Raw genomic sequence first — 27,891 nt, 5'->3', positions numbered from 1 at the left:
GTTTGGACGTTCTGATGGGGAAGTAGCCGCTGGAGAGCAGCTGTATCATCTAAAGCAAGGTACTCTATCTACACAGGAATATGCTCTCCGGTTTCGCACTCTAGCAGCTGCAAGTGGATGGAATGAGAGATCGTTGTTGACCACGTACCGGCTCGGCTTGGAACCCACTCTCCGAATCCAACTGGCCACATTAGATGATACAATGGGTCTGGAGAGATTCATCCAACATTCTCTCCGATGTTCCGATCGTCTCCGTTCCTATCAACAGGACACCATCACCCCCTCGTCTGCACTCCTCCAATCGCCTGAGTCAACAGCCTCTCCAGAACCAGAACCCATGATAATAGAGTCTGGAAGACTGACATCAGCGGAACGACAGAGGAGGCTGACCCGGGGTCTGTGTCTATACTGCGGTGTCAGTGGACACACCCGTATGGAGTGTCCCCTTCGTCCCATTCGGACTTCAGTGAGTGTATTCAGTACGAATATTGAACAATGTAAACCACTTACTACCACCGTACAAATAACTACTGCCTCTATTTCTCTCCTTGTCACAGCCCTCATCGACTCCGGGTCAGCAGGGAACTTCATCTCCCAATCCCTCTGTCGTCAACTCCACCTCCGTACTGAGGCGTCCTCGCATATATACCAGATACAACCGATAACCCAGTGCACTCGATCTTCGACCCGTATCCATCGACAATGCGAAGACATCCTTCTTCAAGTGGGGTTGTTACATCAAGAGAGGATTCAATTTCTGGTTCTGGAGGGTGCAAATATGGACATCATTCTAGGGCGCCCGTGGCTGGTGAAGCACGATCCCATCATCTCTTGGGGCACAGGAGAGATAAAGAAATGGGGATCTGGATGTACACCTGCCTGTTTTCCAAATCTCCCTCTTCAAGGTCGGAACCCCCATTTCTTTGTTTGCAACATCGGTCGAGAGCCCTCCTGAGAAGCAGTCTATCCACATTCCTAAGGAGTACAGCTCCTTTCATGATGTCTTCTGCCCCAAGAGAGCTTCCCAGCTACCGCCGCATCGGCCATGGGACTGCGCGATCGACCTAGTTCCAGATGCCCAGTTGCCAAGAGGTAGGATCTACCCGCTCTCGCTTCCAGAGAATCAGGCAATGGAAGATTACATAAGGGAAGCTCTGAGTCAGGGGTACATACGTCACTCAAAATCACCAGCCGCCTCAAGCTTCTTCTTTGTGGCCAAGAAGGACGGAGGGCTGCGTCCATGCATCGACTACAGGGTCCTAAATAACGGTACAGTAAAATACCGATATCCCCTTCCTCTGGTACCAGCCGCTTTGGAACAGCTCCGAGAAGCTAAAGTCTTCACTAAATTGGACCTCCGCAGCGCGTATAATCTGATAAGAATACGTGAGGGGGACCAATGGAAGACAGCATTCGTGACCCCTACTGGCCACTATGAATATGAGGTCATGCCTTACGGTCTGGTCAACGCCCCCTCCGTATTCCAAAACTTCATTCATGAAGTCCTCCGGGAGTTTCTTCACCACTGTGTAATAGTGTACATAGATGACATCCTCATTTACTCCCGGAGTGAGGCCGAACATCGCCAACACGTTGCGGAGGTCCTACACACATTGAGAGAACATCACCTCTACCTCAAAGCGGAGAAATGCTCATTCCACCAGAAGTCGATTCATTTCTTGGGATACATCATTGACCAAACCGGTATACGTATGGATGGGAAGAAAATTGAGGCTGTTCTATCCTGGTCAGAACCCACTTCCATTAAGGAGCTCCAGAGGTTTCTTGGGTTTGCTAACTTTTATAGACGGTTTATCAAGGACTACAGCAGGATTACATCACCTCTCACTAATCTCCTCAAGGGTAACCCCAAAGGACTGGAGTGGACCAAAGAAGCAGCCGCAGCCTTCCGCCTTCTTAAGAAGGAGTTCACAAGGGCCCCACTCCTGACTCATCCTGACCCAAATCTTCCTTTCGTGGTGGAAGTGGACGCATCCACCACCGGCGTCGGGGCAGTATTATCTCAACATCATGATACACCGCCCCGACTGCATCCCTGTGCCTATTTCTCTCGGAAGTTGAGCCCGGCGGAGCAGAATTACAGCATAGGAGACAGGGAGCTTCTAGCAATCAAGCTAGCCTTGGAGGAGTGGCGTCACTGGTTGGAGGGAGCCAAACATCCGTTCCAGGTGATCACAGATCACAAAAACCTCCAATACATCAAAGAGGCCAAGAGACTATGTCCACGTCAAGCCAGATGGTCACTTTTTCTTCTCACGTTTTGATTTCTCCATTTCCTATCGTCCAGGACCCAAGAATCTAAGAGCAGACGCTCTCTCTCGTTTACACGAGCATCACGATCATGAAGAACTCCCAACGAAGATTCTTCCCGAACACATCTCCATTTGTCCGATCACCTGGAACGCTCCTCCAGTCGTTGCCACTCCGGAAGCCCCTGCTCCGCCGGGATGCCCTCCTCATCGGCAGTTCATACCACCTGAACACCGGGTAGATCTGATCCACTCCTTACATACCTCGCTAGGCACTGGACATCCAGGGATCAACAATACTCTCTCGCTAGTATCCCAACGATTCTGGTGGCCAAACATGGCAAGGGATGTGAGGCAATATGTTCAGGGCTGTAAGGACTGTGCCCAATCCAAGAGCCCACGTCATCTACCCGCTGGAAAGCTCCATCCCTTGCCGATTCCGAACCGTCCCTGGTCACACCTAGGAGTGGACTTTATCACTGACCTCCCTTCGTCAGAAGGTAATACCTGTATTCTAGTCATAGTAGATAGATTCTCAAAGTTTGTCAAACTAATCCCTCTGAAAGGTCTTCCCACAGCCTTTGAAACTGCCGACAATATCTTTAATCAAGTCTTCAGGTCATTTGGTATTCCAGAAGATATTGTGTCGGACAGAGGTCCACAGTTCATCTCACGTCTATGGAAAGCCTTCTTCAAGCTCCTAGGTGTGGCCGTCAGCCTCTCTTCTGGATATCATCCCCAAACCAACGGGCAGACAGAGAGGAAGATTCAGGAGGTGGGACGGTTCCTGAGGACCTTCTGCAGTGGTCACCAGAACTCCTGGAGCCAGTATTTGGGCTGGGCAGAATATGCCCAAAATTCACTGCGGCAACCCTCCACCGGACTCACGCCATTCCAGTGCGTCCTGGGCTTCCAACCACCGCTCTTTCCCTGGGATGGCGAACCATCTGATGTCCCCGCAGTGGATCACTGGTTCCGGGAGAGCGAGAGAGTCTGGGACGAGGCTCATCAACATCTGCAGAGGGCAGTCCGTCGAAGCAAGGTAACCGCCGATAGGAGAAGGTCTGAAGAACCCAGATACACACCCGGACAAAAGGTGTGGCTATCCACCCGGGACATACGCATGCGACTGCCCTCTCGCAAGTTAAGTCCCCGATTTGTTGGTCCCTTCACCATCGTGGAACAGGTTAACCCCGTCACCTACAAACTACAATTACCCTCTCACTACCGTATTCACCCTACATTCCACGTATCACTCCTGAAACCCTATCACGATCCTGTTCTTCCCTCCACAGAGCCTGACCACGAAGAGGAACCCCCTCCTCCACTGCTCCTAGAAGAAGGAGCCGTCTACGCAGTGAAGGAGATCTTGCGTTCCCGACGTCGTGGTGGCCAGTTGGAGTACCTGGTGGACTGGGAAGGGTACGGCCCCGAAGAAAGGACATGGGTTCCCAGAGCTGATATTCTCGATCCTAGTCTCATGGTGGAGTTTCATGAGAGCCACCCTGAGTTCCCAGCGCCTAGAGGCAGAGGGAGACCACCACGGCGTCGGAGGTGTCGGCCCTCAGGAGCGGGCCCTGGGGAGGGGGGTACTGTCATGGATTGGTCAGGCTCTCACGACCCCCACTCACGAAGATCACCATCACCTGACTTCTAATGAGCACACAGCTGCATCACATTCACGAGCACCAGATAAAAGCACAGCACTCCAGTCGCTCATTGTCCGGGCTCGTCTCGACGAAAGCGGACAACTGAGCGACCACTCAGCGTAGTCATCCTCAGCTAAAACAAACGATTTACTTACCTGTTCTCTTTGTATTCCTCCTAGTCTTCCTGGTCCTCCCGAATCGTCCTGTCTTCCAGTCCTTCCAAGTCTGTGTCATCCTCTGTCAGCTGTATCTGGTGTGTGCTGTCCATCCTCGTGTATTCCTGTTACCCAGCCACGGAGGAAAAGACCCCAACATCATTCCTGATCCTCCTGGCTATCCTTCATGTGCTCCTTGTTGTCATTTAATAAACACCCTAACGTTTCCTTACCTCTGTCTCCTGTCCGCTTCATAACATATATACATATATATACACATATATACATATATATATATATATATATATATATATATATATATATATATATACATATATATACACATATATACATATATATATATATATATATATATATATATATATATACATATATACATATATATATATATATATACATATATACATATACACATATATACATATATATATACATATATATATATACATATATACATATATATATACATATATACATATATATATATACATATATATATATATATATATACATATATACATATATACATATATACATATATACATATATATATATACATATACATATACATATATATATACATATATATATACATATATATATATATATATATATATATATATATATATATATATATATATATATATATATATATATATATATATACCTTGCTATATCCCCGCTCTTCCTCCTACTCTCACTACTGCGGCGACGCACACATCGTCAGTCAAGTGCTAAGTCTAATGAAAACAAGAACTTGTCTACTTCTGTCAATATTTCACATTTTTTTTACTGAATTACGTTTGCATCCTGATCTAACTTTTTTGAATTTCTCATTCAGGTCTAATAGATCCCACCCCGGTATCTCGGCGCTCCTTTCCTACAACCTCGCCTGCCCTCCACCAACGCTGAACCAGAAATCATAGAGTTTAATTCATGATCGGTCCATTTTCGCTCTCCCGTTTAGCATATTCACATCAGCCCTACTGAAGTGGGCATTAGAATATTTCTGGTAAAAACGACTAATAATGCATCTTCCATGTCCTAATTCCGCCTTTTCCAGCATTAACAGCATCATTCTGCCTAACGAAAATTGTCCTGCCTCTAAAGACTGTGTACTGTTCATGTTGGATGTTTGAATACAACTGTATTATATTTTTCATAATGCACTGTTATTCTAGTATAAGTTTCTTTTTCCTGTTGCTATTGTATACAAGTCTTTATGCCAGGACTTTTATTTTGATGCATTTCCGGCAGCTTTGCGCTTTAGAGAAATAAAAGCAATGGACTAGTGAAGGCTGATTTATACTGCTGCGTCAAGCGCACGCATATTCAATTCAATTCAATTCACCTTTATTTGTATAGCGCTTATACAATGTAGATTGTGTCAAAGCAGCTTCACATAAAAGGTCACAGTAAATAGGAACAGTGTAGTTAAGTTTGTAGTGTTTAAGTTCAGTTCAGTTTAGCTCAGTTCAGTGTGGTTTAATAATCACTACTGAGAGTCCAAATATTGAAGAGCAAATCCAACGATGCGCAGCTCTACAGATCCTGAACCATGCAAGCCAGTGGCGACAGCGGAGAGGGAAAAAAAACTTCACTAAAGGCGGAAGTGAAGAAAAAAAACCTTGAGAGAAACCAGGCTCAGTTGGGCACGACCATTTTAATTTCTCCGCTGGCCAAACGTCTTGTGCAGAGCTGCAGTCTCAGTGGCGGAGGCTGGAAGCTGGCCTCAGCGAAGACTCGTCTGTCTCTGGAGCGTCATAGGAAACAGTCTCATGTTCTCCATTCTTCCATGACCATCGCAGTAGTTGTTCAGGATTCGGCCAGGTCCAGGATATGGAAGCCTTGGGATCATCTCGTCGTTGGTCTTGGATCGAATCAGTTACTCTGCATAGTCTGAGGGCCTCGGGAAGAGTATCCCCAGGTGGAAATGGAGAATAAAGAAAATAATTAGCGTAGCTGATGTTCACAGTGTATATCAGCAAGATGCATAACCTGTGTGGAAGCCCCCTAAGTGGTGCACTAAGTGTATGCTTTACTGAACAGATAGGTCTTTAATCTAGTTTTGAATTGGGAGAGTGTGTCTGAGCCTCGGACATTATCAGGAAGGCTGTTCCAGAGTTTAGGAGCTATAAATGAGAAGGCTCGACCTCCTTTACTCGACTTTGCTATTCTAGGTACTACCAGAAGTCCTGAGTTTTGAGATCTTAAAGAGCGAGTTGGATTGTAGCGAGACAGAAGATTGGTTAGATAAGCAGGAGCTAGATTATTTAGAGCTTTATATGTAAGAAGCAATATTTTAAATTCAATACGAAACTTAACAGGCAGCCAGTGTAAGGAGGATAAAATTGGGGTGATGTGATCAAATTTTCTAGACCTGGTTAGAACTCTGGCAGCTGCATTTTGTACTAATTGAAGTTCGTTAATAGAGGATGCTGGGCAGCCAGCAAACAGAGTATTACAGTAGTCCAGCCTAGAAGTCATAAAAGCATGGACTAGCTTTTCTGCATCTGAGATGGATAGAATACTTCGTAACTTAGCGATATTTCTCAGATGAAAGAAAGCAGTTTTTGTGACATGGGAAATATGATTTTTAAAAGTTAAATTGCTGTCTAATATGACACCCAGATCTTTTATAGTAGAACTAACGCTAACTTTGTATCCCTCTAATTGTAGATCGAGTTGTGAGATCTGCTGTGTACAGGATTTAGGCCCAATAAGTAATAATTCTGTTTTGTCTGAGTTTAAGAGAAGATAATTGTTGGTCATCCAGTCTTTAACATCTTTAATACACCCAGTTAGCTTGGACAGATTAGACGTCTCGTCAGGTTTAGTTGAAATATATAATTGAGTATCATCTGCATAGCAGTGAAAGCTGATCCCATGTCTTCTAATAATGTCTCCCAGGGGTAGCATGTATATTGTAAACAGTAAAGGGCCTAAAACTGATCCTTGAGGCACCCCGTATTTTACTGGGCTGATTTGTGAAGGTTGTCCATTTATATTTACAAACTGGTAACGGTCAGATAAGTATGACTTAAACCATTGTAGGGCCTGTCCCTGGACACCTGTAGACTTTAAGCGATTAATAAGGATACCATGGTCAATGGTGTCAAATGCCGCACTAAGATCGAGTAGAACTAATAGCGAGATGCACCCTTGGTCAGCAGCTAAGAGTAAATCGTTGGTTATTTTCACTAATGCAGTTTCTGTACTGTGATGAGCTCTGAAACCTGACTGAAACACTTCAAAAACATTGTTGGTCTGCAGAAAGGAGCATAATTGAGCAGAAACAACTTTTTCTAGTATTTAGATATAAATGGAAGGTTTGAAATAGGCCTATAATTAGCTAAGTTGCTGGGTTCCAGTTGTGGTTTCTTAATAATAGGTTTAATAACAGCTAACTTGTAAGGATTTGGAACATGGCCTAAAGATAAAGAAGAGTTGATAATGTTAAGAAGAGGTTCTCCTATAACAGGTAGCAATTCTTTCAGTAACTTTGTTGGAATTGGGTCCAATATACACGTAGCTGATTTAGAGCTATTTATAATTTTGTCTAGCTCTTCCTGTTCTATGATTTTAAAGCACTGTAGGTTATTTATTTGTTTATATATTTGTTTACTGGATCTGAAGTATAAGGCGGTGCAGAAAGTTTAATATCTCCTATTTTCTGTCTAAAGCCTTCTATTTTATCACTGAATAAATTCATGAAGTCATCACTACTAATTTGCGGTGGAACGTTTTGTTCCAAAGATGACCGATTATTTGTTAATTTAGCGATGGTGTTAAATAAGAATCTAGGATTGTTTTGATTATTTTCTATCAGTTTGCGGAGGTGCTCAGCCCTGGCAGATTTTAAAGCCCTCCTATAGCTGGACATACTGTCTTTGTATGCAATTCTAAAGACTTCTAAATTAGTTTTTTTCCATTTACGTTCCAGGACACGGGTTGCTGTTTTGAGAGCGCGGGTATGACTATTATACCACGGTGTAGTTTTATTCTCTCTAGCCTTTTTTAGTTTGATGGGTGCCACAGTATTTAAAGTGCTAGTAAAGATGGCATCCATACTGCTGGTTACTACATCAAGGTCATTTGCGTTTGCGGGTGCATTTCGAAGTAGAGAAAGATCAGGTAAGTTATTTATAAATTCATCTTTAGTGGATGGAACAATAGTTCTACTAGGACGATATATCGGAGCGGATCTGCTAATTTCAGGTAAACACAGCTTATATAGTAAGAGGTAGTGGTCTGTAATATCATCACTTTGTGGTATAATGTCTACATCAGTGACCTCAATTCCATAAGACAGAATTAGATCTAGTGTATGCTTTAGGCGATGAGTTGGACCAATAACATTTTGCTTTATTCCTAGTGAGACCAGCAAGTCCGTAAACGCGAGCCCTAATGTGTCGTTAGCGTCATCTATGTGGATGTTAAAGTCTCCTACAATTAGTATTTTATCAGTTTTAACTAGTAAGTCAGAGATAAAATCAGAAAACTCTTTTAGAAAATTGACATAGGGTCCTGGAGGTCTATATATGGTGATTAGAGCGAGAGATAACATAGGTTTTTGCATAGTGTTTGGAAGGACAACATTAAGCGCTAGTACTTCAAAGGAGCTAAACATAAGTCCGTTTCTCTGATTAACATTAAGAATATCACTAAAGATTGACGCGACTCCACCACCACGACCAGTTTGACGAGCCTCATGTTTATATAAGAATCCTGGAGGAGTTGCCTCATTTAAACTAATATAGTCATTTTGTTTCAGCCAGGTTTCAGTGAGACAGAGTGCATTAAGATTGTTATCTGTTATTATTTCATTTATGATAAGTGCTTTAGGTGCTAGTGACCTGATGTTTAGGAGACCAAGCTTCATGAAATTTGTATTTTCACTTTTTAGTGTTTTTTCTGGTTTAATTCTTAATAGATTATTTCTGGAGCACACAGTACGTTTGTTTCTTGATCTAATAATACGAGGAACAGACACAGTCTCTATGTGGTTAGTTAGGTATGCATTACTGTTATTTATGTGGGACGAATAGGAGTCTGTGTGGCTAAATTGTGAATTTTGTGAATTTTTACTTACTAGTCAGATAGAGCGAAGTATTCTGGTGATGTTGTCCGACAGGAGTTCAGCTCCAGCTCGACTGGGGTGCAGCCCATCAGCGCGGAAAAGCCTAGGACGCTCCCAGAAAAGATTCCAGTTATTGGCAAAAAGCAATTTCTGTTCTTCACACCATGTTAATAGCCATTCATTCAGAGCAAAAAGTCTACTGAAACTTTCATTTCCTCGGCGGTAGGTAGGAAGCGGTCCAGAAACGATGATCTGCGTGGCGGGCGAAGTGCGTCGAACCGTCTCGATCAGGCTCCTGAAGTCCTTCTTCAGGATCTCCGTCTGCCGGAGCCCGGTGTCGTTCGTCCCCACATGGAGGACGGCGGCACCGAGGCTCTCGGCAGCGCTCAGGATAGTAGGTATCTGTGCAGAAATATTCTTAACTCGGGCACCAGGGAAGCAGAAAGTGCGTACTTTGTTACCTTTGGAGGAAGTGGAGCAGACGTGGCGGACGATTGAGTCGCCAATGATGGCAACATCGCGACCCGTCTCGCGGAGAGGGGCGAAGCGGTTCTCCGTGGGGATCTCGAACACCGGAGGAGGAGACGTTCTGCCCCAGGACCTGGCAAGCACCTTACGCGGTTGCACCCAGGGGCCGTGGTAGCCGGGAGTCGGCGTGAACGACGCCTGGGTGCACCGCGTCCTCGGTGCGCTGGGCCTGGACAGAGAAACAAGCGGGGTTGAAGAAACTGGGAGATTGTCGTTGTATCGGACACTTACCTCAGACGAGCGAGTACGGGTTAAGAGCAGAGCCCTGATGCCCTCTCGCTTCGTCTCCAGCGAGCGAATCTGGGACTCCACTGCTTCCAGCTCCAGCTCCAGCGCCTCCATCGATGACTCTCCTGCACTCAAGGACAGACACGCAAGCGACATTGTACAAGGTGAAGAGCAAAGCCAGAAAGTGAGAAAATAAATGAGTGAAAGAGGTTGGTAGCTTTAGCTGACCAGCGGTGCTAGCAGGCCAAAGCTACAAACAGGCTATATGCTACGGCGCAGCCTCCACATTGACGCATAGCCCTACGCCGTGGCCGTCGGCGTCGCTGACGCGCACCTCTCAAAAAATGTAACTACACGTCGCAACGACACATAGCGCAAGCTCTGTGATTGGTCGGCTTGGTAGCGCTGATGAGTCTGGGTGGGAACGAGAGCTGCGCGAGCCCGATGGAGCGATTGTTTACAAGTGTGGAGTCCCGTGAAGGAGCTCCAGATGGAAAGTTGTGTTAACCTCATGGTAAAAGTTGTTGCACGCCTCCCGGTTCCTGCCTCAAAATGAGCGAGTTTTAAGCCACTTGTACATTAAGGAAGCGTTCAGAAAAAACAAAACACCAGCGAAGAAACTCGACAATGAGGAACATAAACACCTCACTGCCAACTAGCGTTTCGGAAGTGTTATTGCAGAACAACAGAAAAAGCGCGCTGAAGTATAATTGCACAGCTACGCGCGTTGCATGGGCCATGGGTCACACTGATTACTTGACGCAGAAGTATAAACCAGGCTTAAGGCAGAACGCACGTGAATCAATTCAGTCATCTTCTAAATCCTGCCGAAAGCATTGGCTGTAAGTTTGTCTGAATGTTTAATCTGTTTTATTTTATATTGTAGTAGAATATGTTCAGTTAGATGTATGATAGAAGATGATTGTTAGTGCTAATCTACACTAATGCATTATAGGCTTCAGACTTGGCAATGAATCAGCATACATTTTGTATCTTAAATTGATAATAACTTGTTGTAACATTTATAATTAATATTGTATATTTCCTTAATTTCATTTATAGTTTTAAAGGGAGCAAGAAGATCATATCCTGGCTCTTGAACAGAGTTTGGCTGGCTGTTTATTTATATTTCACGCAAAGAAAGCAAACATATAAAGAGAACAGTACAAAGATGCTTTAAATTACCATGCCATAAACCAAGCAATCTCTCTAATTAAACTAGTCAGCCGCAACGCTTGGCTTGCTAAAGTCGACGTTACCTTCGCCTTTAAAGGGCACCTATGGTGAAAAATCTACTTTTCAAGCTGTTTGCACAGACATGTGTGTAGATATAGAGTATAGACTGTCATATTAGGGTGATATAAACACACCCAGTCCTTTTTTTTTCAAATTTAACAACATAAAAACGGTGGACCAATTGGAGCGGTTTTCAGATCGACCGCAACTTGACATAGCTGTGCATATTAACATGTCCCAGTAGTCACATGTATAATCACATCAATAAGACTAGACGTGCGCAAAGCAACCGGGAATAAAAGGTCTGTTCAGTTTGCTAGGATCATCAATCATCATCAAATGTGATCAAGAGTGAGTTTTACAAGTTTAAAATGTTTTAAAACAGAGCATGTGTGTAATGAATTACAGCAATTTAGCTTGGCCTTTCTTCATCAGCACAGCCGCGTGTCAGAACAATTAAAAAAGAAGATGCTTCAATCCCAGTTTGTGGACGTTAAATCAGGTTTATTTGTCTGCGCTATTGGTGTGTGTCTGCGCTATGTGTGTGTGTGTGCGTGTCCTCGCTGTGTGTGCGCATGAACTTTGTAACAACATTGTGTGTGACTCATGGTTGAAACTCACAAAAAATGCATCAAATATTGATTGGTAAAGTTCTTACTGTAGTATTTCTCACAGACGCGACATGAGATCTGCTTTCTTAGGCAGACGAGGGCGGCGATTGAGGCATGTTGCTCACAGGCACGTGGGAACAGTGGGCGGGGAGGACTAGCCTTAAAGGCCCAGTACAAAAAAAAACAGCAAGTTTTACTGGCTATATTACAAACACTTCAGACAGCTATAACAAATACTCTGATGGTTGTTTTGAGCTGAAACTTTACAGACACATTCTGGAGACACAAAGTCTTATCTTAAATCTGTAAAAAGGGGTAACCTATGTGCCCTTTAAAGTAATTCAATTAAATCCAGATTTCTGACATCTCCTGATTTCTGGCATTAATCAGAGATCACAATTTTATTTCGCAGTGTGTTTAACATTCGGACGCAGAAGTAGCCACTACATATTTATGCTTCAGAAGCTATTTGCTGGATTCTCGCCAATAACTACGGCGTTCACATGTAGTTCATCTCCTAGATGAGTTCTTTATCATCTAATAGCTGCAGAAACATACAGCCTCCATCATGAAAGTGGGAACATATGTGATGAGGTGGCTGAGCGGTTAAGGCGATGGACTGCTAACCTATTGAGCTATACACGTGTGAGTTTGAATCCCATTCTTGTTGCTCATTTGCTCTGGTGTTTGAGAGAGCCGTGGAAGGTGTTTTACTCACACCCTCTTAGCGTTTTCAAGAATGTTGTTGCAAAATTTAATGTCGTCTTTACCGAAAATATTTGCAAATACATACATGTATGCCATAGTCCAGCCCCCATCAGGAAAATGGCTGCATATATGAAGAGGTGGCTGAATGGTTAAGGAGATGGACTGCTAATCCATTGTGCTCTGCACACATGGGTTTGAATCCCATCCTTGTTTTTGACTTAAGAGAGCCTGGTGCTTCTGTGGAAAGTATCTTACTGGCACCATCTTTGTGCTTCGAAGCATGTTATGGCAAAATTGAATGTCATCTTACCGAATATTTTTGCAAAATAGTTGCAGGAACATACATATACACATATGTGCCACAGTCCAGCCTCCATCAGGAAAGCAAGAACATATGTGACAAGGTGGCCGAGTGGTTAAGGCGATGGACTGCTAATCAATTGTGCTGATGAGATGGCTGAGTAGTTAAGGTGATGCACTTCTAATCCATTGTGCTCTGCATGTGTGGGTTTGAATCCCATCCTTGTTGCTCATTTGCTCTGGTGTTTGAGAGAGCCCGGTGCTTTCATGGACGGTGTTTTTTCTCGCACCCTCTTAGCATTCTGAAGAATGTTATGGTACAGGTTAATCCAGCCTGCTGCATGTCTAGGAGCTCAACGAAAGTTGTAACATGTTATAGATCAGAAGCACAGCTATCCTATTCAACAGAACATTAAGCCTACTAAAAGGCTGACAAAAATTGCCAGAGCTGACTGTATTTCAAGTAATCTCAGCGAGGTATTGGGTAAAGTTTTCAACCAGCAATGATCACGCCTCAGATGAACCTCATAGGCTACGATATTGCCTCTGCGAAAGAATAGCTGTAACAGCTATGAACTCTTCTGTGCACCAATCTGGACATGCAACGACAAGGTGGCATCAAACTTTAAACTGCCAGCAATCAGCCCTCTGGCACCAATGAGTGCATGCTGTGTCAGCAGAACTGGGTATTGATTTGTCCAAAAATAATTACTTATACATTGTTTCATTTTTACTTAAAGAAAAGTATACACTACTTGTGTGAATCTGGGAGAAGAGAATTGTGGGTAATCTGGTAAAGGGGGCGGAGTCACAACGCTGAACAGCAGAGAAAAGGGATGAGATTGGGATGTATTTATTGGGCTGTACAGGGATTGGGGTAAGGTAATGAAGAATGCAAGGGCACTGAAACCATATTTTGACAGAAATCCAAGGTCAGCTATGCTGCCGTTTTTAGACTCAGGCATTCTGTCTAGTTTCTCTCCAACAAAACCAGAAGAAACATGTTGCAGTTAATGTTGAACAATAAAGCCTGGTTTATACTTCTGTGTCAAGTGATCAGCGTGATCCATGGCGCAAGCCTTGCGCTTATACTTCTGCGCACTGTTTCTGTTGCTCTGCAATACACTTCCGAAACGCTAGCTGGCAGTAGGTGTTTATGTTTCTCTGTGTTGAGTTTCTTCGCTGGTGTTTTGTTTTTTTCTGAACGCTTCCTTAATGTGCAAGTGGCTCAAATTCGCTATGCAACCACGTGTAGGCTGCGCCGTAGCATACGCGTGAGCTTGACGCCGAGGTATAAATCAGCCTTAACTCTGGGGCACTGATCAGAGCTACTGATAAAGCTCCTTATGACAACCTTTATCTTCATCTTTTCTGTAAGAACATCCATTCGAATCCCAAAAGTTAATCCTTTCTCTAGCACAACGCTGTGCTTACACGTGACGAGGTGGCCGAGTGCTTAGGTTAGTATGGTGTACTCTGCAAGTTCTGGTTTAAATCCCATCCTCATAGTTTCACTGTTTTGAGAGAGGCAACTGCTTCTGTCTAAGGTTTCTTACTTGCACCTCTCAGCGCCTTAAAGGATGTTTATGGCAAAATTGTATGTAATATTTAGCGAAAATAGCTGCAAATACAAACTTATGTGCCATAGTCCAGCCCCCATCTGGAAAGAAGCTAAATGCATGACGAGGTGGCCGAGTGGTTGAGGTGATGGACTGCTAATCTATTGTAGTGCCTGGACCATCTAATATGTCCGGTACATATGTCCAGTACATTATGTCCGGAGCTCATTAGCTCGGGAATTCGAATCAGAAGATTCAAATGACTGACTCACAGTCAGAAACAGGTTAACACGTACACTTACGTCATCTATTGGTCCACCCTAATAGAAGTAAGCAGCGTGATTTTAGCTTTAGTAAATCTATGTTATATTATTACGTGGCCAACATTAATAATATAAAACAGGATTTCAGTATTTATACAAGCAAGGTAGCAAGACCATATAGCTGAGGCAGTAACTTAGAAACACATACAACTCCGACAAGGATCTTAAAATGAAACACAAGTTTATTAAGCTAAACACACAGTAAACTACAGGACAAACGTACAGATACACACACACACACACACACACACACACACACACACACACACACACAGTTCTGGAATGGGTGAATGACTGAGGATGAACGACAAAGAGTCCCAAACGTCTCGCACTTGCTAAGTTTTTAGCATTTCAACCTGAGAAAACCACCAAGCAGAGAATCTGACTAAGGTTTACTGCTTAAATTTAACACCAGCTTCAGCAAGGAGTGAACGTTGTTTGTGTTACTTGCGTTTTGTTGACCAGTCACACTCGTCAGCTGGTTGAGGGAAACTCCGGCGAAGCCGATTGGTTGCAGTGCGTTGACGTGGCGGGGATGTCCTTTGTTGGAGAGGGTTTTCCTTCGTCTTCTGGAGCGTGGGACTCCCTGTCCCGGTGACAGAGAATTTGACGTCAGCACGCGGGAAGTTTGTCGAATGGGAATTCCTCCAGTGGCTGCTCCGGCAGAATTACGAGACTTAGGAAGTAAGAGTTCAGAGAAGTTGAATGACTGACCCTACCGCTGGACGGGGCTGCGTCCGAGTGTTCACGGGAAAGCGGTTATACAAGCAAAACAGGGTCAGACTGAGTTCATGCGAGTCGCGAACGTACACAGAAGCAGCTGGAGCTCCTGTGATTGGGTCTCGTTGCCTTAGTGATGTAACGGCGGACAGACGCAGGCTTTACACGGGTACTTCTTCCAAGAGCGATGTCCGGCAGGCGTGTTGTAAAGACGGGAAGCATGCAACGCAAAGTTTGTGCGTAGAAACCCCTCGTGAAGCCAAACGAAAGAGACAAAAGATGTTAAACTTTTACCTCGTAAAAGTTTTATAGTGGCCAGAGTTTAGACCAGCCCACTCTGTGACTGTCCAATGGCACAGCTACTTCGCGAGTCTACCCTCCCTCTTTTCCCTTGTTGTCTCCGACAGGGATGGGGAGACCCGTGACATAAAACTTCACTTTACTGTTATCAAAACTAAATAAAGCTCTGTAATTAACTACTATTTGCAGATACAGTTTTATCATTTAAACCAATGTTCTCTTAAGCTTTATAGCTTTAGTTTGACATCAAACATCACGGCCTTTATCAAATACAGTTAATTACATGCGTTACACACGCTATGACGTTTCATTTACATGCACCCCATAGTGAACATACTTGCTTACATACGTAGTAAAACATACACAACCATTAGCAACAAAACATTAGAGCAAACACACTTTTAAATGTGAAATGTCCAAAAATCGTGCTGGCTTTTTGTTCCGACACAATATGAGTGTTATCTCCTTCTTTACAGCACGAGGGAAGGGGGGAGGATCACGTGCCCGAAGAGACACACATGTGTCTTTCTTCTTTTGGGTGCAAGTTAATTAACATAGTCATGTGACAGTCAAAGTTGGAAGGAGAGTGTGTATTGGAATTAAGCTCTGGGCGATACTTAATTAAGAAGGAGACGGAGGGGCGCAGTGAGGCTTTCATGACTGCTGGTTTTAACTCCGCTTAGAATATGGCTGAGTTCCTACAGTCCTCCATTTGGATGGTGATGTTGCTGGAGTGACCATCGGCAGACACTGGAAGAAGAGGCAGTCAAAGGAAAGAGCAGGCACACACAAGGCACAAACAACATTTCCATCACAGACTGAATTCTGGAGAAGGTATTAGACAAATTGGCATAATCGTATTAGAAACACTTGACAGTTGAGGGGAACCTTAACAAGGGTTGCGACAATCAATTTATTTGGCTAATCGTAAACGGTGAGGATGCAGCTCGATTAAGGTTAACGAAATCTCAGGTTCTTGGACCTCTTCGCGTCGGAAAATGCGTCGATTGCCGGGTATGCATTTGTTACATGCATCTCGGATGGCGGTCACTCTCTTGTGGAGGAGATAGGCGAGCGTCAAAGTTACAACGTAGCCAACAATAGTAGAAACGCACAGAGCCGTATCGGCAGCCGACCAAGACCGAATGATTGGAGATCCAGGTATCAGGTCTAACCGATTCCAGGCCGCAGATGCCATCAGTGTTATCGCGAACGAAGGGCTTACTAGGGCACAGATAATGCGTGTTAAGGACTGTAATAGTTACGTTTAGTGATTTTCCAAAAGTTTGTAAGGCACGGCTCTGGACTGCGAGCTGTTAGCGGATTTCAGGTATTTCGGCCTGAATTTCACCCACATGCCGCCTTACTGTGGCCAAATTTACGGCATTAGCGGTACTCATGCCAATGTTGAACAGAGTTCCTACAGCTGCGGCAGCCCCCAGCAAGGCGCCCAAAAATCGTTTCGGACGCCAGTGGTACCCGCTAAGTTTAGCTTGGGTTACCGTCATTTTCTGCAATTGGTGCAGCATGTGTGTAACATCTGCTTGGGCGTGAGCAAGAATTTCCTGGGTCCAACGACTACCGGCCCAGGTGGTTTGGGAGGCTGTGGGAGTGTAGTGAGCTCTGACAACTTCGTGGGGATTAAGTCGGACGTACACCTTTTGGGTGTGCGTTTTACAGTTTGTTATCAGTAACCCCGGTTGTTCGTGGAGTACTATCCCCGATGCTGGTCCCGGCGACGCAACTTCTGGCTGGGGTGTGACCCCCATTACGCACAAGATCAGAATGGCTGGGCCAATCATCTTCCTGGCTATAGAATCAAAGGAAACAAATTAGATTTGGAAATCATGTCGGCCTGAGTGGCAAACGAAAAATTTCAAGAACAATTACAACAATTTGGTGACTGGAGTCAATCCTAAATTTAGGCCTTATGCTTAGCTTGCATGATTCTATGTGAGTCCCTCAGGATGGGAATAGAAGGGCAAATTAAACAAGGAAAAAGAGAAGAAAATGAAGAAACGAGAGACATAAAAGAAACTCAGGTGGTTAAAAATAAGTGACACAAATCTGGAGTGGCTCCTCTCTACTAGGGGTTTTCTAGCAGGACTGTGGAGGAGAGAGCATTAATGTTGTGTTTAGCACAGTTAACTAGGTGTTCCCTAGATTGTCTGGGGTTGTGTTAGTGTAGTGTAGAGGGTAGGACAGTTGGTCAGTATCAGTGGCTTTGGTCCTCCCCCATTTCTGGTTGGCTGGGCTCCCAGTGCCTCTTGATCTGGTTTCGATGAACCCATCAAAGGACAGGGTCACTGCGCCCTGACCTGATTTTGATTCGGTAGGCCACAGGTGAGAGTTTGTCAACAATCTCATGAGGTCCAGTCCAGTGAGGCAGGAACTTCTTGGACAGATGGTGAGGAGTGTTCTGTCGTGGTAGGGCGAAGCTGTAGTACCACACCTTGTCTCCGACATTGAATTCCTTGTATGAGGCTTTTTTGTCGTAGTAGGCCCTGCGTCCTTCCGCACTCCTTTGGAGTTGTTGCTGTGCAAAGGCGAAAGTTGACCTTAGGTGCTGATGCAGCTTATCAAGGTACTGGTGAGTGGTATAGGCGGTGACGAGATTCATGTCACCTGGTTGGTACAGCAGGTGTAACGGGAGAGTCATCTGCCGTCCTGTCATCATCTCAAACGGGGGTATCCCAGTAGAGCGATAAGGGGTGGCTCTTATTGCCATCAGTACAAGAGGGAGCTTGATGTCCCAGTCCTTTTGATTGGCAGACACATACTTTTTCAACATGCTGACCACTGTCCTGTTGGTTCGTTCCACTTGACCAGAGGAGATTGGGTGGTGGCTTATATGAAGCTTGTCTTGGATTCCCAGAAGTTTCCACACTTCCTGCATGACTTCGGCTGTAAAGTGGGTTCCTCGGTCAGAGTTGACTCCAAAAGGCAGGCCGAATCTTGAGAAGATGTGGTTCATTAACAGACATGCTGTAGTTTCTGCTGTATCGTTGGGAGCTGGGAGACATTCGACCCATTTTGTGAATTTGCAGATTTGAAAGTCCAAGGCTCTCCATGTAATGCGCCTGCTTTGGCGAGGGCGTCCGTTTGGTCATTGAAGTCTTTATCTTGCCCTGGTTGGCGTGAATGTCCACGGACCTTTTTCCAATAGATGAGCATGTCGTGTTTGGTAACAATAGAGTCGCATGACTGGAAGAGTTCTTGATGCTTGACAGGTTTGTTGTTAGCTGTCTTAAAGCCATTTTGTTTCCATCCCACTAGATGGCATGTGAAGCTCAGCCGTGCATAGTTTGAATCGGTGCAGATAAGGAGCTCTCTGACGTTGTGAGATGCAGCTAGTTGCAGGGTGATGAGAACAGCTGCGATTTCTGCGTACTGTGATGAGTGAGGGCCGAGTTTAAATTGTTGTGGTGGGCAGGGGTCATCATTGAGCCAGATCACACCCGCTCTAGCTTTCAAGTTGCCCTGGTGATTTTATGAACAGCCATCCACATATGCAGTGGTCATTCCTTCACATACGTTCTCCTCAAAATATCTGTGATTCATCAGTTGTGGGGGTACCGGATCTTTGGGCTCTGCTGAGGTGCATGGCATGTCAGTCGAGCAGTTCTGGCAGGTTGCTAGCCCATTTCCTAGAGACGTCCCGTCCTTGAAGTGCCATTAGCCAGGTCGCTATGCGTGCATTGGTGACCACGCCATCTCTGATTCGCTGGCTGTTGAGGAAAGTCACTGGCTGGTGGCATGTCTCTATGATCACCTTTTGCGCTCCAATGTAGTGGGAGAAGTGCTGGATGGCCCACACAGTGCACAGTAAAGACTTTTCACAATCTGAGTACTTGCATTCTGGTGGAAGCAGGGTTTTGCTGGCATAGGCGACCACTCGCTTGTCTTTGTCATGGAGCTGGTACAGCCCTGCGCTGAGGCAATGCTCGGAGAAACCTGCGTCCAGGTAGAACTCCTTGCTTGGGTCTGGGTAGGCTAGGCATGGAGCAGAGCACAGGCGTTGTTTGAGTGCGCTCATAGCTTTGTCTTGGGCTTCTGCCCACGCAAAAGGTTCATCCTTTTTCAGGAGGGAGGTCAATGGTCGTGCAAGGTCGGCGTAGCCTTCGATGAACTGTCTTGAGTAATTGCACACTCCCAGAAAGCTTCTTAGCTCAGACACGTTGGTGGGTGTTTTAATGCTTTGGATTGCCTGGGTACGGTTAGACTGCGGTTCAATGCCATTTCGTCCCACGAGCAGGCCAACGTAATTCACTTTGGTTTTACACCATTGTCCCTTGTTGAGGGCAATCTTTGCTCCTGCGATTGTCAGCTGGTTAAGGACATGATCGATTTCCTTGAGGTGATCATCTACCTTTGAGCTTTTCAGGAGAACATCATCGACATAGACAAGATTACCTCTGGCTCTGGCATCAGGGCAGGCTTTGTTCAGGAAGATGTTGAATTCTGCTGGTGAATTAGCATAGCCGAAAGGGCACCGTGTAAAGGTGTATTGCTGATTGCTGAAGGTGAATGCCAGTTTGTGTTGGTCATCAGGGTGGACTGGAATTGTCCAGAACCCGGAGGCGACATCTAGTGTTGAGAGAATTGTCGAGCCTTTGATTTTGGGGATTTCCTGGTCTAACTGAGTCATAGACCATCGTGACAGGGGCAGCTGCTGGTTCAACTTGCGGTAGTCGATAGTAGGTCGCCATTTCCCATTGGGTTTTAGTACTGGCCATATTGGAGCAGAGTATGTGCTGTTACAGGGGCGGATGACCCCCTTGGTCAACATGGAGTCGATGATTTCTTGCACTGGCTCGTATGAGGCAATCGGGATTTTATATTGTATCACAAATGTGGGTGGCGCATTTGGGTGAGTTGGTATGCCCACGGTATGGATGTTGGTTAGGCCACAGTCCAGGTAGTCTTTGGCGAAGGAGTCTTTGTACTTGTACAAAACTTCTTTGAGTCCTTGACGATCTGCTTCTTTGTGGAGGGCATCAGCCTCACTAAGGATCTGTTGGAGCTGTGCCTCGAACCCAGCATAGGGTTCTTCACTCGAGTCATTTGAGGGACTTTGGTTTGGGTTTGGATGGCAATTGGCTTAGGTGTTTCTGTTGTAGGCTGTGTTGAAACTGCATAGGTGGGTGTCATCCGTCAGTTCGGATCGGCACACACTTTCCCTAGACACTGGCAGGACAGAAGTTAGCGTGATGTTTCCATGTGGTCGTGTAAACATCACTGTGTCATCATCTTCGTCAGACAGTGGTTGGGCTGGTATTGGCCTATGACAGGTACCATCAGGTCAAAGTCATGAAACGCCTGGTTGATGAGCCATCCTAGGTGACTGGTTTTAGGGACAGTGACATCTCTGGCAGTGCAGTTGTTGAACAGTATGTACATAGCACGTGATGACGCATCAATGAGGGGGGTGGCTTCCAGAGTCAGGCCCAGTTTCAGACAGGTCCTGGATGGCTGGAAGAATGCTAGCTTACTGTTGAGAGTGTGGCCAGGTCGCATGTTGAGGCGAACGCTGACACTCTTGCTGTATGCAGGGATTGTGACTTCTCTCTCATTGATCATGGCACATGCATCTGGTATGGTTTGACCAGATCGAAGGGTGTTCAAATTCACTGAAGTGGTCAGTTGGTTCGACAGAGGGGCCCAAACAACATTGTTGATAATGTCCACACAGGCATTGAGCCGAACTAGGATGTCTGCTCCGATGTAGATGTCATGAGGTAGGTTAGGGACAATGAGGAAGTGGTGACTCAGCAGTCTGTTGTTCCATCGGATGTCCACAGCACAGATCATCTTGGAGGTGGCCATGGCTGTTGAACAAGGACTGAGGGGGAAGCGGCTGTGTTTTGAGACATGTGGCAGAGTCTGGTGTCTTCGTTTTAAGGCTTGGAAGAGCTTTAGACTGACAGCTGAGTTTTCCTCCCACAGTGCTAGGGCCGCATTGGACACCGAGGTATCTTGAGTGTCTATTTCAGTCTTGATTGGAATGGGGCTGGAGTCTGAGTCAGGAGCTAGCAGTGAGCAGAGGAAAGGGTCTTGATCCTTACTTCTGGAGGTTGCACCAGTTGTCAGTGACTTGGGTTCAGTGCCTGTAGCTTGACACTGTGGCTCTTTGGAGCAAACTGGCTGCAATGGCAATGGCTCCCGGACTTGAGTCCATATCTTCATATGCTTGAAATCAATTAGAGGTTCAAATCGGTTCAGCAAATCTTTTCCTAAGAGGAGGGGGTACGTGTTCAGTGGTGACACGTACACTGGGTGAACGAGGCTCATTGGTCCCACTGTCAGGTGTACTGGGGCAAGCTGTTTCAGCTGTAGGCCAGTGTGGGAGTAGGCTTGGAGGTTCAGTTCACACCTTTGCAGTCTGAGAGTTCTTTTGGTTCTCTTGGCTCTTTCTTGGACTTCTTCGAGGAGTTCTGCTGACATTAGGGTGATGTCAGCTCCTGTGTCCACGAGAGCTTCGACTTGGACTTGGCGTTTGATGATGATAGACAAATAGAATTTCCTTGCTACACCTCTTTCGATGAGGTCACCCAGTAGTTGAGGGACAGGAGTTTGGCATGGGACAGGTAGGATTTCAGGGCTGGCTTGAGGTTCGTCAGAGGAGTGGCAGACGATCAGAATGGCACTTTCAGGAATTTTTGGCAGTTCATCAGCAGGTGTCTGTGGGATGCTGCCGTGATCTGCTGCAGTAGCTGTGGAGTTAGTGCTTAACTCTATAGCGGGGCGTTCAAACAGGTTTCCTGTTTCACTTGAGGTAGTTGCAGGTATGGCTCTTTGAGAGTGAGGGGGTACAGTGCTATTCTCAGGGGTCTGTTGATAGTCACTGCTGCTTTGTTCGACGGCTAGTCAGGCTGAATCCAGTTTATCCTACTTTTTCCCCTTCCTGTCGTCCTCCTCGCGTTGGAAGATAGGGTAGTTTCTTCTCGTTGGGATTGAGATCGAGTTCGGTCAGTGGAGAATCGGGGTGAGTGCTTTCGTCGACCCCTTGGGCTTATTGATCCAGGCTTTTGTCGTCGTCCCTTGGAGGCACCATTGGACTGTGACGAGCCTTTTCTCCTTTGATTGCCGAATGAAGTGGATTGAGTCCACGATCTCTCCCAGTGGCGTTCAGGAGAGCGTTGTCGTCCAGAGGGTCCATCATAGCAACTGTTCCTCTGTCTAGGTCTAGCGTCAGCATGAGAGTCCCGTTGTCTGCGGGGTGCGGATGCCTTCCCATCTTGAGCAGACTGCTCGGTTTTGTCTGGACATTGGGTACCCTCTAGTGCCAGTTCTGGACTTTGGGTTTCGACGGCCAGAATAGTGGTGGTTTTGGCGCTCTTTTCTGAAGCCATCTTCTGTTTACCATAGGCTTTATGTGCCAAATCTCGTAACTGTTGCACAGTCATTGTTCGTGGGCATGAAAGGACTCCCAGATGGTGGCTTATAGCAGGATGGAGGTTTCACAGGAATAGAATCTTGAAGGGGTCAGCAAATTCTTTAACGAGAGCTTCTTGGAGTAGGAGGTAGTCATTCTTTGTGCGAGCTGGCTGTCGGTCTAGGAAGCTGCGTACTTCAGGGCTGGATATCGCCCGAAGCAGGTAAAGTCTATCTTTGTCTGAGACATTGGGTCTCATTTCCAGATGGAAATCAATGTCTTGCAGATAGGCGTGGATCTCCTGACCACCTGGCGCACTTGGGGTGAACTTGCCAATGGCCAGCTTATCGAGGTCTTTGAGATCCATGTTGTGCGCTGATCTGTGACCGACTAGCACAGGCTCTCGTTGCTTTGGGGTGAGGTCAGGCCCTGCAGAAGGAGCTGGTGAGCGTCTTCGGCTTGGTTCCTCATCTTTCTCACTATGTGTGAGTTTGAGTTCGGGTACAGGGGATCCTGTCCTGCTTGGCAAGGGTGAGGCTAGTGCATATCTTTCCTTGGCGGGTTCACGTCGCAGTTTGTAGGCATACTTAAGTTCATCTTTGACAGTGGCAGACTCCTCTTTGAAGTAGTCCAGTTCCTGTATTTGCTTTGGCTTGCTCCAATTCTTGGGTGGCAGCAGCTAGGTTCTCTCACAGTTTATCGATCTCTTCCTTAAACTTTTGATCCGTCTTCGTGGACAGTTCAGCTTGCTGTCGAGCCTCCAGTTCTAGTTGCTCGATGCAAAGTTGTCTGTGTGTCAGCTTGTGCTGGAGCTGGCTGGCATTCCTGTCACTTATCTTGAGGGTGGCGATGAAAAGGAACAACAATGTCAGTGTGTAATATTAAGTGTGAGAAGTTAAATGTGTACCAATGTTCTAGTGTGAGTGTTCTAGGTGAATGTCGTTCTCTGGGCTGTGGTCCTCTGCTGGATGTGCGTCTAACTGGTAAACTCTGTGGGGAGAATCAGTAAACACATACAGTTGGCACAGCTAAGGAACAGAGAAATACAGATCGGTGTTTGCACTTTCCTAGAGAGAGCAATTATTTAGCTTCCCTTAATCTAAAATAAACGAATGCTCCTAAGCTAACTTTTGAATTTTAAGGTCTCTTATCACCAGGACTGCGGCTGTTATTAAAATTTCCTATGAAACAGGAGAAATTGTGATAACAACAGTGTTGGTTTCTTAAATCAATAGGATTGACACCACACCAAATGAATTGTCCCTTAATGAGTGTTAAAAATAGCGACTGACGATTCTTATGTTCCTGACGACCTGCTTTTAGCTCTGATGGGTAGGATTCCACAATGAGGAGCGAATGAGGGTGAGAATCATGCAAGTTCAACTTCAGCAATACAGTGTTCAAGTTTCCCAAACATTTGTCAAATGTTCCTAAAATTCTCTGCTGGATGATTCTCACAGGCGCAATACCCCAAATAGCAGCAGCAGTCAAGTCAAAAGCAGATAGTAGAGAAAGAAAAGACAAAAAGACAGTTTTCTCTGTTGGACAAACTAAGATTGACCAAGTGGTGGTGCTGTCGAATAGATAATTCCAAATTGTTGGTTTATTGGGTTATCGCGTTAGCCAGTTAGCAAAAGTAATGACAAGCTTGTAAGCTTAATTTGGGTTTACCTAACCGAGGGATACTGCCCTTATAAACTCAATTGGGTGCAACCGGCTACTCTGTCCAATTGCATCACCCTGGAACCCAGAAAGGGAAGGAAACGGCTTGGGAAAACAATGGGAACTCAAAGCTGTAGTTTATTTAAGTCAATTGGGTAAATTCAACTAAGGCCAAAAGAGATATTCACTATGGGTTCCAATATATACCTGGAATAAATAAAATAATAGATTTAACTTAAAATTCAAAATTTGAATTAAGTAAAATATAAAATTTAATTCCAAATTAGTAAAAGCAACAAGAGTGGTAACCCCTATGCGTTATTATTTATCAAAGTGTTTTATGATTAACATTTAATCAGTAATTGTTATTGAAAGAGGAAGCCATCCATCATGGAGCTGCTAATCAAATTAAAATTTCCAGACAGCAATGTTGAGTGACATTAATACTCAATGGAGTAATGATAAAGTATAAGGTGAACAATTATGATTAAAATCAATCACTAAACAATACAAACTAAATTTGACATCGAAATTAAACTCACATCAATTCCAGACTTCATTAAACTGGATCAAATTATTTAAGTTAATCACAAACTGTTATTGAGTTCGGAGACTAATGGACTATTCATGAACAGAGATGAAAAGGAATAATAATAATAATAATGATTATTATTATTATAACTAAATTAAACAAAACAACCTAAGGTTGAAATAAGACATATGCAGTATTGATGCTGTCAAGATCACTCAGTGAGGTTTGCAATTGAACTTCCCAGACATATAACAATATGATTATTTTAATCATTAAACATTGCCAGTAAATCAATGATCATAGGAAATGGTTGTTCCTAGATGTTGATTAATTGATCAGGATGTATTTGATTGCATTAATCAATAACTGTTATTGTGATAGCTGCAGCTGTGATGATGGTCTAAACTGAACTAAGAGAAATAGTCATTAAAGTCTAAAGGACAATTAACGTTATGATTAAACTTAACACTATGCTTATAAATGGACTTCTCAGTCAACCGTGGTAAGAAATGGTCGTTCTTACAGGTTGAGTAGTTTCGATAAAAGCGTTTATGTCACTCGTGAAACATTCTAACGATTGGATTAAGCAATAGTATGTTTTCCAAAAGGCCAACAGCTTTTGGGAGTTCCGACTGGTGACACGGGCCCAATATAGCGGCAAAAGCCATTTAGACAAATGTGATTAACATCAACAATGAGATCGTATACCCTTTATTAACTTCAGCACTTGTCAACTTATTTTCCAAACGAGAAAAGAAGATGAGACATAAGGTAAGCATGAAGAGAAACATCAAAGATTGAAAATCTGCTAGCGTGAATCAAAGTTCACTTTAACATCAGCCATACAATGCTTTGTGCTAGCCTTTGATATCACTAGACACACATATACTTCAATGCGACGCGTTAGCGTTTGTTAGCTTAGCCTCGTGCTAGGCTTTGTTTACTTTCAGTTCTAGTCGGCGCTGGCGAGCTGCGCATGTGCGAATGACTGAAGTTCCGGCGAGTCCCTCGGGACTTCCTGGTTCAAGGTCATTGCTATGCAACGGACACCAAGTGGCAAAATAGCAGTTTACAAGCACCACGCTCTTCACACTGCGCAATAGTACTAGTCAGAATACTATCCTTCTGATAATCAGTGACCAATGAATACAGCTTTAGCGATTACTGTGTAATACACTATGGAGGCCGTGGGTCCTCGCTGTGCGGTCACGCGCACTGGTCAGATCATTTATCTAACGTTAATCAGTGCAGGGCAAAACTTTAATCAACAGGGTAACTGAGATTAAGGTGAGATCCGGGATCTCGGCCCTACGTGTTAGAGTCTGTTTAAACAGTAACACGGCTGTGAATTCAACCACATAAACTTGATCAAGACAAATATTTTCTCCCACAATACAACACAGTTATCCAAGCAACCGCATTCTTTAATTCACTACTCTTAGCGAATAAAACGGCCAAGGTGGGTTGATTTATTCTAAACCCAGTAGCCAGGAGAAAGACAGTTGATTTCAGAGCTGGAGTCTCGCGGCGTAAGAGATCATACTGTATAAGGCCCTTTTTTAAGAGGAGAGATAAGGGACACGCTTATCCACCTCTTTCTGCGCTCTTAAAGCGGCTTTACTGTTCGTCTCGGCGGACGAATAGACTGCAGTTTTGTGCACGGTTCGTCACGGCGGACGAATTAATTGCAGTTACAGCGCTGTTTGTCTCGGCGGACGAATTAAATGCACTTTTGTGCGTGGTTCGTCTTGGTGGACGAATTAAATGCACTTTTTGTGCACGGTTCGTCACGGCGGACGAATTAAATGCAGCTTTACTTTCTCAACAACACTTCAGCATGGAGTCAAGCAATAAAACGCATGGTAGAATGATAGAGTAATGACATGTGTAGCCAACTCTGTTTCCTCTAATCTATCTTTACCGTCAAAAATAGAGTGTTTCGGGGGTTTTATGTGCTTAAAAGTTAGTTCAATCTACTGCCCAAAATTTTACTCCACCATTATATGTAGTGCCTGGACCATCTAATATGTTCGGTACTCTAAGAATTAGCTCATAAATTCGAATTAATTCAAATTAACTCTCGGGGATTCGAATCAGAAGATTCAAATGACTGACTCACAGTCAGAAACAGGTTAACACGTACACTTACGTCATCTATTGGTCCACCCTAATAGAAGTAAGCAGCGTGATTTTAGCTTTAGTAAATCTATGTTATATTATTACGTGGCCAACATTAATAATTTAAAACAGGATTTCAGTATTTATACAAGCAAGGTAGCAAGACCATATAGCTGAGGCAGTAACTTAGAAACACATACAACTCCGACAAGGATCTTAAAATGAAACACAAGTTTATTAAGCTAAACACACAGTACACTACTCTACAGGACAAACGTACAGATACACACACACACACACACACAGTTCTGGGATGGGTGAATGACTGAGGATGAACAACAAAGAGTCCCAAACGTCTCGCACTTGCTAAGTTCTTAGCATTGCAACCTGAGAAAACCACCAAGCAGAGAATCTGACTAAGGTTTACTGCTTAAATTTAACACCAGCTTCAGCAAGGAGTGAACGTTGTTTGTGTTACTTGCGTTTGGTTGACCAGTCGCACTCGTCAGCTGGTTG

General features: G+C 44.6%; 1 protein-coding gene and 1 non-coding gene across 1 annotated transcript; both read right to left on the bottom strand.

Annotated features, from left to right (window-relative positions):
- LOC130222020 (gastrula zinc finger protein XlCGF57.1-like) overlaps positions 1–27,891 on the bottom strand; it is a 752,525-nt gene that overhangs the window by 711,880 nt on the left and 12,754 nt on the right.
- On the bottom strand, positions 13,204–13,344 carry LOC130224228 (U4 spliceosomal RNA). Its single transcript, XR_008837296.1, has one exon. It is a non-coding gene; the product is annotated as a U4 spliceosomal RNA (small nuclear RNA).

The sequence above is a fragment of the Danio aesculapii genome, chromosome 4, assembly GCF_903798145.1.
Source record: "Danio aesculapii chromosome 4, fDanAes4.1, whole genome shotgun sequence".
Classification (NCBI taxonomy): Eukaryota; Metazoa; Chordata; class Actinopteri; order Cypriniformes; family Danionidae; genus Danio; species Danio aesculapii.
This window is presented reverse-complemented; position numbering and strand designations above follow the sequence as displayed.